Source organism: Mandrillus leucophaeus, unplaced genomic scaffold, assembly GCF_000951045.1.
Source record: "Mandrillus leucophaeus isolate KB7577 unplaced genomic scaffold, Mleu.le_1.0 Scaffold15, whole genome shotgun sequence".
Lineage (NCBI taxonomy): Eukaryota > Metazoa > Chordata > Mammalia > Primates > Cercopithecidae > Mandrillus > Mandrillus leucophaeus.
In genome coordinates, this window is record NW_012101476.1 from 1,683,267 (window position 1) to 1,697,501 (window position 14,235).

Genomic DNA, 14,235 nt, shown 5'->3' on the forward strand with positions numbered 1-14,235 from the left:
TCAGTGCTGAGGGCGCACCATGGATCAGACAGAGACTCACGGACCTCAGCCATTTCTTTGACATGAGGTTATTGCAGCTCAGAGGAGGGGCTGTTGATCTTGACCACATGTGTCTGTGTGAGTGGAGTGGAGAAGGTTCGGAAAGGTTGCTTCTTGTTATTGCTCATTTCTAAGTTGCTTCCAAAGCCCCGTTGGGCTTCTCAGCTCTCTCAAGAAGAAGGCAGAAGAGAGTCAGAGAGAGATGGGACAATGGAAGCACAGGTTGGAGGGATGTGATTGCTGGCTTGAAGACGGAGGAAGGGCCATGAGCCAAGGAATTCAGGCGGCCTCAAGATGCTGAAAAAGGCAACAGAACAGATTCTCCCCTAGAGCCTCCAGAAGGAGCACAGCCCCGCCAACACCTCATTTTTAGTTCAATGAAACTCATTCAGACTTCCGATCTCCAGAACTGTAAGATACTAGGTTTGTGTTGTGTTCAGCCACTAAGTTTGTGGTACTTTGTTATAGCAGCAACTGGAATCTAATGTCAGGGGCCAGATTTCAAGATGCTGTAAGCCATGTCAAGAGGTTTGGATTTTGTTCTGTAGGGCTCAAGGCTTATCACTACTTAGGAGTCTATGTATGTTAAGCATATAAGCTTAGATTATGAGGGTTTGAATACCACCTTGGCCAATAACCAGCTTTCTCAAAGCTGCAGCATTTTCAGCTCTAAAAGTGGGGAATCATGTTTCTCATCTCATTGGGCTAGCATAAGGATTAAATGAGATGATGCATGTAAGGTGTTTAGCCCAGTGTAAGCCAGAAAAGTGACTGTTACTTTTACTTGCTTGGCAACCTTAGGTGACCTAATGCCTCATTTGGTGGCTTTGCTCATGACATGTGCCCAGAGAAGGTATAGCAACCCCCCTCCAACCCCCTTACCCCCAGGAATAAGTGAATTTTGTTATATGATTGTATTAGTCTGTTTTCACACTGCTGGTAAAGACATACCCAAGACTGAGTATGTTTCCCCTTATAAAACCCTCAGCTCTCATAAGACTTATTCACTACCACGAGAACAGTGTGGGTGAAACGGCCCTCATGATTCAATTATCTCCCACCGGGTCCCGCCCATAACATGTGGGAATTATGGGAGCTACAATTCAAGATGAGATTTGGGCGGGAACACAGCCAAACTATATCAATGATGAACTGGAAAATAATTGAAAGGTGTGCCCCTATTGGCCTGTTTGCCCACCTATGGGGGGAGCAGATGCCTGTTCACCCTGCTCACCTAACCCCTGCTTCCCTCAGCTCCCCACAGGCATGCCTGCATTACTGTGCCCCTTATGGGCTATATTCATTTCTGGCCCCTGCACTATGCTCCAGGCATAAGCTATTTTAGTTACAAATTCCTTGAAATGCTACACCTTCCCTGCCCACCCGGACAGAGACCTCCCCAGGCCCAGCTGTCAAGTATCGATTTCCCCTTTAAATATTACTGCAGCCCAGGAGCATGTATGGATTAATTGACGAGGTTAGGCTTGTACCTGCACACTTCATTAACAGCTGCTACTAATTAGTGGAGTAGTCATTAAGAGACCTACTGGGGTTTTGAGGATAATAGTTTTATTTATTTTTTTCCATGACTCTTAAGCATACAATAAATTGGGGAGTGAAACGCCATGGGCCCAGGTTTGAATGGGAGTCACGGGGTAGCCTGTGCTCTGGATCTGCCCTAAGAACACAACAGAAACTAGGACATCACCACAGTGGGACTCAGAAGAGGCCCTTCAGATCATCTGGTCTACTATATGTGGCTACTGTGGCTGGGACTGGGACAGGGGCAGGGCCTCATTCTCAAGGTCACACAGGGACAGGGAAGCAGAGCTGGGATGAGCACCCAGGGCTGCTGGCCTTGCTGCTGGTCAGGGCTCTGTTTGCTAAATGGGGACTCTGCCGGATACATTTGGAGAGCCCAATGTGAGAGGAGAGACCAAGCTCATGGCCACGTTCTCTGCCTGCCCCAATCTTACCCTCTTTTCCCAAGAGGGTGTTGCCCTTCTTTTGCTGTTTCTAGGCATCCTCCCATCCCATCCACATCATTCCACCCTTCCCACTCCCACTGGAGTCCTGCTATACCTTGCTCCTGGAACCCCTTTCTCTGTCCTTAGCATCTCCAAATGGATTGGACTCTGCAAGAAAGCACTCTGCAGTGGACCCCTTGGGTCATCCATTCTGATGGAAACAGTGAGTGGAATTAATCCTAAGTCTGTGAATTTGGGCAGCTCATTGACTGTCTCAGCTTTAACTTCACTGGCTCAAGGTGAGGCTGAATGCACAGTAGTAAAGGGGACCAAGCATGGGGATGGCATGGAGAGAGTGGGTCCTCAGCAGATGGCAGTGCCTATGCCCCTGTGCTACTTAAGGAGGTGGTCTGTGAGCAAACCATTGTGCTCTCCTCAGGCTGACCTGGACCATTCACTGAGCACACATTGAGAGATTTTACAGGAAAGGAATAGAGCCTTGACTTATTATTTCCTTCTTGTTTACAGATGACAGTAATTCGCATCACTAACTTTCCCTGAAAGCTTACTACGTGTCAGGAAGTGCTGTTCTAAAAGGGCTTCACATGTATTCATTCATTTCATCCTCCTGACAATCCTGCGATACGGGTGTTTTTGTTATGAGTCCTATTTCAAAAAAGCAGCAGCAAATACAGCAAGTTGCCCATGGCTACGCAGCATGTCAGAGGTGGATACGAACCCGGCATTCTAGCTCACTGTCTAGACCTCTTAGAGAGGTCGATTTCCTGGCTAAGGGAAACCCCTGTTCCCCAGTGTGTGCTGTGTGGGTGGCAGCTGTGTTGGTGCCACAGGTCTGTGTCGTCTGGACACCTGCTGATTTATCCAGGGTGGACACTTGAAGCAGAGACTGTCCACACTATAAAATTTGAGTGATCTGGCTCAAAAGTGCGGGCTGGGCCAATCTGAGTTCCATCTGGGGAAGGGTATAGAAGAAGCTAAGCCTGGAGGTGGGGAGAGTTGATAAGCTTGACTTAGGGGTGGAGACTCATCATGATAACCAGCTATGAGTGATTGGAGGAAGCCAGCTGGCTGAGAAAGGAGACAGAAAGGTAAATGAATGCCTGGAGAGAGACCTCAGTCCTGGAAGAGCAGCTTTCCCCAGCAGTCTCAGGGTGCTGGCTCCCATGGAGTCAGGCTGCTCCTGGCCTCCTGTTGAGGTATTCTGGTGAGGATGTGCTTTATGTCGAACTACAGATGCCCCTTGATTTGCGATGGGGCCATGTCCTAATAAACCCATGGTAAGATGAAAATACTGTAAGTCAAAAATGCACTTTTGGGCTGTGCACAGTGGCTCATGCCTGTAATCCCAGCACTTTGGGAGGCCGAGTCAGGCAGATCACTTGAGTCCACATGGCGAAGCCCCGTCTCTACAAAAAATACAAAAAATAGCTGGGTGTGGTGGTGTATGCCTATAGTCCCAGCTACTCAGGAGGCTGAGGTGGGAGGATCGCTTGAACCCGGGAGGTGGAAGTTGCAGTGAGCCCAGACATGCCTCTGCACTTCAGCCTTGGTGACAAAGTGAAACCCTATCTCAAAAAAAAAATGCACTTTTTATTTAAGATATTTTCGACTTTTGATGGGTTTATTGGGATGTAGACCCATTGTAAGTTCAGGAGAAGACTGAATGTGTATTGCTTTTGCACCATTGTAAAGTCAAAAAATCCCAAGTGGAACCATCATAAGTTGGGGACTGTCTATAATTTCTCTCTTTGAGTCTCTCTGGTTGAACTAGCAGCCTCTCTCTTCCTTAGAAACAGAAGAACTCCAATGTGAACAATTATCTTTTCAGCTCTATAGCATAGCACCAATGTGAGGTGGCGCTCAACCCCATCTATCAAGCAAAGCTGCAAAAGAACAATATCCTTTTTTAAAAATTTGTTTTAATTTTTTTTTTTTGAGACAGTCTCGCTCTGTCATCCAGGCTGGAGTGCAGTGGTATGATCTCAGCTCACTGCAACCTCTGCCTCCTGGGTTCAAGCGATTCTTGTGCCTCAGCCTTCTGAGTAGCTTGGACTATGGGCGTGTGCGACCATGCCTGGCTGAATTTTGTATTTTTAGTAGAGATAGGGTTTTGCCATGTTGGCCAGGCTGGTCTGTAACTCCTGACCTCAAGCAATCTGTCTGCCTTAGCTTCCCAAAGTGCTGGGATTACAGATGTGAGCCAGCAGACCCGGCCCACAATATTCTTAAATATAACTGGGATAGATGGGTAAAGTACTCTGGACACAGTGCCCAGCTGGACATAAACATCTGTACTAGTCAGGGTAAGGATAAGGTAAGTGGCTTACGGAGGATCGAAGTTTCTTTCTTTCTCACTGCACAGTTCTAAAATGAATGGCCTGGGTTGGCAGGGCAGTGCTGAGCCTCACAGCCATCCAGGGATTGGGGTCCTCCAAGCCACTGCCCCACCATCCCTGAGACCCTTGGTGTAATCTCAGTGTTGGAGCAGGGAGGTGCCATGCCTGGTTCTGCCACAGCTGGAAGAGAGCATGGAGGGGCACCTGATGTCCCAAGTCATCTCCACTCCCCTTCCGCTGGTGAGAACTTAGCACATGGTCTCACCTAGTTGCAAGGGAGCCTAGGAAGTATAGTCTTTATCAGGGTTGGCAAATGCTTTCTGTAAAGGGCTGGACTGGAAATAGTTTCAGCTTTGCAGGGCCATACACTCTACATTGCAAGTACTCAACTCTGCCCTTGTAGCTTGTCAAAGACCATAGAAAATATGCAAATGAATGGGCATGGCTGTGTTCCAATAAGACTTTATTCATGGACACCTAAATTTGAATTTAATGTCACTTTCATGTGTCATCAATATTCTTTTTTTCCAAGCATTAAAAAATGTAAAAGCCCTTCCTAGCTCATGGCCATTCAAAACTAACTAGTGGTTTGGAACCGACTGGTGGGTCACAGCTTGTGGACTCCTGACTCCTGGTCTGGACGGTGATTTTGGGCTTGGTCACACTTTGTTAGGGGAGATTGGATTTTGGCAGAGAGTGAGTGATCTCTACCACTACATCTAATGCAGGGCTTTCTTAGAGACAGGTGTTCTAGCGAAAGCAGGGTGCCCCCTGCCCCCTTCTCTGTACAGAGAGAAGAGCAGAATTCACTTGGTGAGGGGGAACAGCTATATCTGTCTTCCCAAACTTTTCAGGAGCAAGGGGAGGGAGAAGCCATGGTGGGGGACTTCTGATGTCAGCAGATTGTGGAGAAAGTGTCAGATCATCCCTGGAAGGTCTTCTGCAATGCCAGATGAGGAGCTATAAGCTGACCTCCCAGGGCTAGAGGCTTGCCATCCAGAAGGAACCAGTGGCTGCACCGGGAGACAGGTGGTAGCACCCCATCCCTGCCACTAGAGCTCAAGGACACCATGCAGGAGGTGGCTTTCAACCAGACAACGACAATTTTTAATAATTAGAAAGTGACAGCTACAAATATAAGATGTGACCAAAAAATCTGTCAGAAGGAGTGAAGATACCATTATTTGGAAAGTATTTTTCTCCATCCCTCCCTCCTCCCCATCAACTCCCAATGTGGGGGTGGGAGCTTGGCAAGCAAAGCTGATATCAGTTATTGAGAAAAATAGAATCATTCCCTGTTTGTACATCACTGAGTTTATACTGTCAATCAAAACAGCTACACATATTTTTAGCATCGACTGCCAATTATTCTTTCTGTCTCAGAATAATCAGAACCAAAGACTGAAAAATTCACTTAAGGGTGTCAGACATGGAGTCAGGCCAGCCTGGGTTCTGACAGCCCCGGTTCTGACAGGTCCTGTGTGACCTCCACAAGCCCTGTGACCCCTCTGGGACTCAGTCCCCTCATTTGTCAAATGGAGGAGAGTAAAACCTATTGTTCAGGTTCGTGGGGAGAAGCCCATTTCGGAGCATTGCTCAACGGCAAAGGATGACTTTGGTTTGTCTCTGTGGGTCTCAGTCTTCTCATGTGTCAAGTGGATGGTTGGACTCCATGGGCTGTTCCCACTGTGACTTTCAGTCACTGCACCACTGATGGTTGAGTCTCTGACTTCGGAGGAGAACACTGCTCTTCACAGGTGCTTCCTTCTACAGGGAGGTTTTGAAGAAGGTGAAAGCAGTGGCTTGATTATGAACTTCCTGCTCTCCAACTTTCCCAGGCTTTCTGGGCGCAGTGCAAGCCCACCTCCTCTAGGATGCCCTCCTAGATTTTTTCAGTCACAGGCCATCTCTCCTGTTTCTTAGGGACCCATGTATTTAAACTTGACCTCTACCCCAGCCTTTGTTGTCTACTTTCTAGTCTGCCTGGGGAATTTGCTAGAGGTAAACTCCGTGTAGCCACTCTGATAACTGATCCTAACCCTAACCCTCACCCTAACCCCACCTGGAGCTCTGTGAATGGGTCTCACATGCACACACACATCATAGCTCTATCGGCGACACTAGCCCCACTTACTGGCTTTAACCTTCCCTGAGCCCCAGGTCCCAACATTTGCCTTAAGGCACCCTTGCTTAACAGCCCATTCAAACACACTCACTTGTTTGACTTGGGTGTTGGACACAACGAGCTCTGCTCCTCCCATCCCGTAAGTGTGGGCTGGAGGTGCCCTGTTCTGGGGTTAGCCTGGGAGAGGCCACCAATCTCACATCCCTGCTATGCAAAGGAGACAAAGCACCCGTATCTCCCAGCCAGGAGCCCCTGTTGATAGCCACGTCCTCTTGGACCCTGGGGTGACGTGGAGAGCACAGCAACCAGCTGGTCCACAGATCGTGCAGACATTCTATTGGCCTCACATTGCCCACTGGCTTTGTGGAAGCAGGAAATGCTGTCTCTAGTGGAGCTCTGTCCCCTCCTCCTGTCACCATACGAATGATGGATCAATGACCACCCTGGGAGAGTGATCCTCTTAGGGAACACGTGAAGACGTGAGCCAGCCATGCATGTTGTGGTATGTAACATCATTTAATTCATCCATTCATCAATTCCTTTTCCATTCAGTGTACGTGGTCTGTCCATAGGTGCTGGGAATATGGGGCAAATAAGACAGAAATAGTTCCGGGTCTAGTGGAGCTTACAGCCTGGGAGGAGCTACACAGTGAAACAAACAAATACAAAAGGATTTGATATGATGAGCCTGCAGCCTGGGCTATGGAGTTGAAGGTGACCAGACAATGGTGAGGGCCAAGGTATAGGGCAGAGCACCCAAAATGTTCCAGGCAGAGAGAAAAGAAAACAGGTGGGAGAGCTGAAGGGAGATGCTTGTGTCTGGATACCAAAGCATGGGGATGGGTAATGTGGTTCTCTGAGGGGGTAGGGAGGGCCTAGACTCTAGGGGCCCCAAAAAGCGTGACAATAGTGTTTGAACTTTAGCTGGAGGGCAAGGGAAGCCCCCAACGCTTTTCTGGCAGCTGCACAGCAGGACAGGTTTTCACTTTAGAAGGACTCCTCTGGCTGCTGTGTCCAGGGTACACGGATAGGAGGAGAGTGGAAACTGCTGAGGTCACCCAGGTAAGACATGTGGAAAGCTAGAACCATTAGAATGACATGCAATGGGTTGAGATGGGTTCAAGAGCTCTAAGGAGGAAGAGCCCACAGGACTTGGATCTGGGGAGAGGGAGCATCACGGCTGTTCTTAGGTCTCCCTTTTGAGTGTCTGGTGGGTGGTGGCATCTTTAATTAAGATTGGAAACACAGAGGGATAAATGGACTTTGGGAGGAAGATGATTGCCTGCGAGACCCTCAGGTGGATCTGGAGTTCAGGAGAGAGGTCTAGGATAGGTAGTGATCAAGATGGGAAGTCGGAGGTATAGTGGTGGAGACGGGCTCCTCTGGAGGGCTCAGGTCTTTCAGAGAGGAGTGGATAGGGCCTGGCATGGAGCACTGGAAACTTTTCTCAATGCTCCACAGCCTCTATGTACAGTCCTCATGTTATATACCAATTAGGCACTAATTATATAACCCCTCTTGGTCAACCAGAGGAAAAGAAAGATAAAACTAAGAGAGAGTGTAGTAGAAATGGGGGAGGATGAGCATTGTTTTGGTGCCTTCTCCTACTCATCCCAGCCACAGGCCCTTTGCACTTGTTGCATAAATTCCTGGACCACCCCTTCCCCAGGTGTTGGTCTGGGTGGCTCCTCAGCCTTCAGGTCAAATGTCACCTTCCGTGATCACCGTCTGAATACCCTGTCCCAAATTGTGCTGCTCTCACCTGTCCCAGCCACAGCAACTGATTTGACTTTCTTGTCTTCTTGTCCTTCCTCTCTCTCTCTCTCTCTCTCTCTCTCTCTGTCTCTCCTTGTTTTAGAGACAGGATCTTGCTGTGTCACCCAGGCTAGAGTGCCACGGCACGATCACAGCTCACTGCAGCCTTGAACTCTTAGGCTCAAGTGATCTTCTCAGCTCAGCCTCCTGAGTAGCTGCGACTATTCGTGAGCACTACCACACCCAGCTAATTTTTTTTTTGTTTTGTTTTTTGAGACAGGGTCTCACTCTGTTGCCCAGGCTGGTCTTGAGCTCCCAGGCTCAAACAATCCTTCTGCCTTGGCCTCCCAAAGTGCTAGAATTACAGTCCTGAGCTACCAAGTCCTTTGCTCATTCCTTTGTGGGTCTTTTTCCCGTTTCTCCTGACCATGTAAAATCCCTGAGGGCAAGGACCTTATTTGTGCATTGTTCACAGCTGCTTCTCCAGCACTGTCCTTGGCTTTAATTATTCTCAATTCCCTTTGCCTTCTCCTCCAACAGCCACACAGCAGCAACACCTGTGTGTGGGCTCCAGCTCTTGTGCCTCTCCTGGGTCTGTTCCTGTCCCTCAGCTACCGCTGTCTGAACTAGATTCATGAGCAGGTCTTGCTTGGGTCACCTGTCTTTGCTCCCTCTGCTCTTCCATTGTATGATTCACATGGCAGCCAGGAGCCTCTGTCTAAAATGGAAATCTTCTCATGTGGTTCCCTTACCTACACTCTGCAATCGACATCTGAAAACGACCCCAAATACCATATGACCCTTTTCAGAGGCTGTGATAGTCTAGCCCCTGCCTACCCTGCCAGTTTTCTCTCCTCCTTTGCCCTTCACTCTGTGTCAGACACGTGGAGCTCTCAGCGTCTCCAGTGTGCCGCTCCTCCCTCTCACCTGAATGCTTCCGCTCTGCCTGCCATAGCTTGTAGGAGCTCTCTAAATATTTACCGAATGCACACATGACAAATCCAGGACAACAAAGGGAGAAAGGATACTCACCGGGACAGATTTGCCTCCTGTTTCTCTCCCCTTCCAGGGAAGCCTAGCAGAGTGTCTTACATTCTCACTGCATTTCTCTTGCAAGCCCCAAACACTTTCCCTTGTCCTAGCATTTGATGCCTGAGCCCCTCAACCCGGTACCTTGAACTGCCTCCAGGGCCCCAGCCATCCCAGGCAGCCTTAATTAATTGTAAGATTGATTAAGCAGCCCCCTTTGTTAGGCTGGGCTGGTGTTTATTTGTATTTTCATACTATTATCCTTTTATACTTCTCTGGGCGCCTTCAGCTCTCTACTGACACCTTTTATTGGGGAAATGTTAATTTAAAAATCATCTATAATGCAGGTGTCACAAATCAAAGCTGTTCGGTAATGAGTTGCTCTTATGTCGTATAAAAACAATTAATTAAAACCCTTTCTGAGAGAGCTGTGCCGGCAGATTTATGTTTCCCAGTGTCTCCCCCTCGACCTTCCTTTCTAAGGACCCTCATGCACTCAGCTGGCTTCTATGGGGGGATGGTTTCCTCCCACCTCTCCCCAGGAAATAGAATTCCAGCCTGGTGGAGTGGAGAAGGCTCCAGGAGGGCGTCGGGCCCAACCACCTTTTGTTATGGAGCACAGAGAGGGATTCTGCTATGGTCACACAGCACCTAAGTGGCCGCACCAGCCTCAGAACAGGCTCTCCTGCCTGAGTTGTGTCCTCGTGATCACTGCTGGCGTTTCTCCTGCTGGCCCTCGTGACAAGGCTGATGGCCAGGGCACACAGGAGCAACGGCACTGCTGGTCTAGCAAGTACCACTCTCTGGCCTGCTCCACAGCCCGGCCACAGCAAAGGAGGCGAGTCATTCCCTGCTGACAGATGCGGTCACTCCACAGATGCTTTCCATCTTTGCTAATCAATTCTGCACTTAAAATAATCCGGGGGCTCTAAGTTCTGGTCTTGCCTCTGCTCCTGACCCATCCTGTAACCTTGGTAAGTCACTTTCTCTTGGTTGGGTCTCAGCTTCTCTTTCTACAAAATGGGTATACTGATTGAAACCAGGGGTTGCAAATTCAAATACTCATAGGTACCATCAGTGAATAAGGCAGTCCCGGTGGGCTCTGGGAAAAACCATAGAGGAGCATGCCCTATCTGAAGGAGACCACCTCTACCCCTTCAGATGCTTGTGGCCATCAGAGAAAGCAGGCCTGATGTTGCTGTTTGCAGAGAAACTGGAAATCCAGCTTGGGATTTCAAATGTTGATGAGCGGGCCAGCCCTTGCTCAATTTGTCCTCAGAGCCCCTTCTTCCACATCCCCTGTTCTGCTCTCAGGGCCTGGCTATGTCTCTCTGTGACCTACTGAGGGTCCAGGGTGGCTGGGTCATCCTGGCTCCTGGGTTTCGTCACCAACACCACCTTCCTCCCTCCTCACCTCCCTAGGGGCTGGAGCTGGTGCTGATCTCTGGGTTGCCTTGCTGGTTTCTCCTCACCTGAGTCTCCAGCCCTCATGTTAAATTCCCTCTGTTTTAAATACTTCCCATGGTTTTTGGGTTCCTGGTTGGATCCTGACTGATACATTTCATAATTTTATTATCAGACATTATTGTTAATGAACATAATGAAGAGCAAAAATCTTGTCTGTGGGTGGCTGGATAGGGTGTGAAGATTCCAGGTTATAATTTGGTTCAGGGTAGACCTAGGAAATCAGACAGTATCAGTCACTGTAGAAGCTTCCAGTCTTGTATACTCTCCAGGGCATCTGCATCTGGCCCCTCTGCCTCCACTGAAATGTGACCTCTCGTTCTCCACTGCTGGGGCTTCTTCTGGCCCTGCCCTGCTCACCCTCTCCCTGATTTGTGGTTCTTTTTTTTTTTTTGAGAATGGGCCTTTCTTTGTCACCCTAGGCTGGAGGGTAGTGACATGATCATGGCTCCTTGTAGCCTCGACCTCCTGGGCTCAAGTGATCTTCCCACCTCAGCCTCCCAGGTAGCTGGGACCACAGGCACACCACAATGCCTGTTTAATTGTTTTTTGTATTTTTATAGAGATAAGGTCTCTATAACAGAGACCTGCCCAGGCTGGTCTCGAACTCCTGTGTTCAAGCCATCCGCCTGCCTCGGCCTCCCAAAGGGGAAGTGGGATTACAGGTGTGAGCCATTGTGCCTAGCCTGGTGACTTCTTTTATGAAGGGGGATTGGGTGGGCTCCATGCAGGCAAATGACTTTCTCCCTCCCCTGACCTCTCCAGCCTTCTCCACAGCCCAGCCACGTGAGGGAGTCGTCAGCACTGGAACCCAGGGTCCACGGCCTCGGAGGATCCGGACCCCCTCTGCATTTGAGGAACTTGGCCTCCAGTCAGGGAGCCAAGAAGTCCCTGCCAATCAAGGAGGGGGTGTGGGCTGGTGGGGGAGGCAGCCTTGGGGCATGGGAGCTAATAGACCAGGCTTGAGGGTTCTACTCCTGACTTCTGGATTTTTCCACCTCTGTATGGAATATGTTCCTTCTGTCTAACACTGTGTGATTTGGGGACCATCCAACTCAAATGAAAGAAGCCAAGCCATGCAGTGAGCCACCCCCTCCCCAATGTGGGGTGCCCCCTGCCCCCCGCCCAGCTCCCCTGCCCTCCCAGCTGAGGGAGGATCGCCGCCTGGTGATCGCAGCCTCCCCTCCGAGTGGGCTGTGAAGTGTCTAATCCAGGCTTTCATCTGGCATCCACAATTATAATGTCAAGATTGAATAATCTGCCTTTATCTCCCGGGTGACAGCCATGTAGAAACTTCAAAAGAAACAGTTTTGCTGGCATCTAACGGCTTTTGTTAATTACTATATCCCAAAGAAAATGAAATAAAGGAGGGAGAAAAATGATATTTCTCTGTGACAACTTTGTAAAAATATCAGTGATGAAGCGGCGCGGTTTAAGGGCTTTAAGTATTCATGTGGCTGAGATGGGGCCTCTACCCTCCCGCTGGGAAGCTTGAGCGTGCCTGAGGGTGCATGCACACACACACTCACACACTCACACATGCACACACGCACACACGCACTCGGATCTGCTCCCAGACCCCTTCACACACCATACATGTGGTTATGGGCACTCACCTTCATAACCCTCTCACAAAGTCCTCTGCTACACACGCGCGTGTGCACACACACACACTCACACGAGTAGAGTACTCTTTCCTTCATTGGATGGTTCAGAACCCCTCCCATGCCCCCAGTTGGTGCCAGGGACACAGGCTTGAAAGAGGGTCCTCTCAGGGTAGCGGGACAGCAGGGAAGACATACAGGCAGACAGTAGCTCGTTTTCTGTTTTCTCTTGTGTCACACTGCACAGGTGTCATGTGCCATGTGGGCACCTAAGAACCATGTGGTGGAGGGAGCAGGAGCACAGGCTGTGGGCCGGGCTCCCTGGGTTTGAATTCTGGCACTATCTTGTTGTAGCTGTGTGACCTGGGGCAAGTCATTCGGCTTCTCTGTGCTGGAATGTCTTCATCTGTAAAATGGGGACAATAATAGGGTGTCCTGGAAAGGAGGAGGTACAAGATGAGGTACATGAAGTAACACAGACAAAGTGTTCCCCAAATGCTAGCTGTCATTTAGAGGTGTGCAGAGTGACTGACTCTGCCTGAGGAGGAGTGGCCTGGCGTTACCAAAAGGCTTCATGGAAGAGGCGATATTTGAGTTTGCAGCCTTGAAGGTTAGAGGAAAAGGAGCATATATCCCAGGCAGAAAAAAACAGCTTGTGAAAAGACTTACAGGCATGGCGGCGCATTCATGTCCCATCCGTGGTGAACATCTGGTGTGACTGGAGGACAGTGTGAGGTATCAGGAGGAGAAATGGATGGGTGAAGGTTCTGGAAAGGTAGGCAGGATGTACCTGAGTGGCGACAGACCTTGGGTTTCATTGAGGGTGGAGTTTCCCTTGTGGAGCTGGGGGCTGCTGAAGGGCTGTGGTCTGTTGAGCATGGCCGTCAGATGGGGGGAGCCATGGAGAATCAGGGGGCAGGTGGGAATGGCCTGGAGTGGGCCTGGAAATAAGAGACCAGGGTGTTCTGAGAGGTCATGGGGCACCCCCACACTCACTCGCTGACACACACGCACACTTACATGTGTCCATCACCACTCACCCACAGGCTCACAGTTCCACACCAATGCACACAAACTTTCCTTTCCTCTTGTTTCCCAAATGGTACTTGTAGGTGGACTTTTAAAGTGAAACTCCATTTCTCTGCAGTGGCTCTTGACTCCTCAATTACCTGGTAGTGGGTTGGCAGAGATGCGATTAATGGCGGAAATTGCCAAAATAAACCTCTGGAGGCCTTATGTGCTCCTCTGTGATACGAAGGGAGTGCCTCTGAGGTAGAGGAGCATGGGCTGGCAACAGCTTTGGGCAGGAGACCTGGCATCTGGTTCTGGTCTCAATCTCCCCAGCTGTAAAATGAGAGAATTGAACTTGTTCTCCAAGAGCCCATCTAATGAGATTGTTCTAGGGTCTTCATGAGGGCTAAACAATCACATCAGTGTGTGCTAGAAATGCCCCCCACAAAGCAGTGAGCTCATTTCAAAGCAAAAAGCAGTTTTGGAATAACAGTCTACTGAGTGCCAGGCACAGAGCCAGGCGCTGCAGGGGATTCAAACCTGAGTGGGAGAGGATATCTCTGTCCTGCTCCCTCCTGGCCCCAGCCCTCCTGTTACAGTGGAAGTCCCTGGAGGACAGACACTCTCTGGAAGGTGACGCCAAGGTCCCTGGGCGCTGAGTGAGGGAGAGGTGGCACCCCATTTGGTTGGAAGGGGCAGCGTGTGTAGACTGAGCCAGGCCTCTGGGGAAAAGGGAAGGTGAACATCCCAGGCACGGGGCATAGCCTGGGCCCAGGAAGAAGCTCAGGATGTGCTTGGGACCCGTTTTGACTGTCTGGAGCTCAGAGAGTGAGACCTGGAGGGGCAAGGCTAGGAAGGTGTGGGTATTTGGAGACCTTGGTCTT

General features: G+C 49.7%; 1 long non-coding RNA gene across 1 annotated transcript in view; it reads left to right on the forward strand.

Annotated features, from left to right (window-relative positions):
* Positions 1-12,120, forward strand: part of LOC105535692 — a 14,626-nt gene extending 2,506 nt beyond the window's left edge. Inside the window, exons 2-3 of the long non-coding RNA XR_001005482.1 lie at positions 11,300-11,401; positions 11,502-12,120. This is a non-coding gene — a long non-coding RNA (uncharacterized LOC105535692). The remainder of the gene's footprint in view (positions 1-11,299; positions 11,402-11,501) is intronic.
* The last annotated feature ends 2,115 nt before the right edge of the window (positions 12,121-14,235 follow it).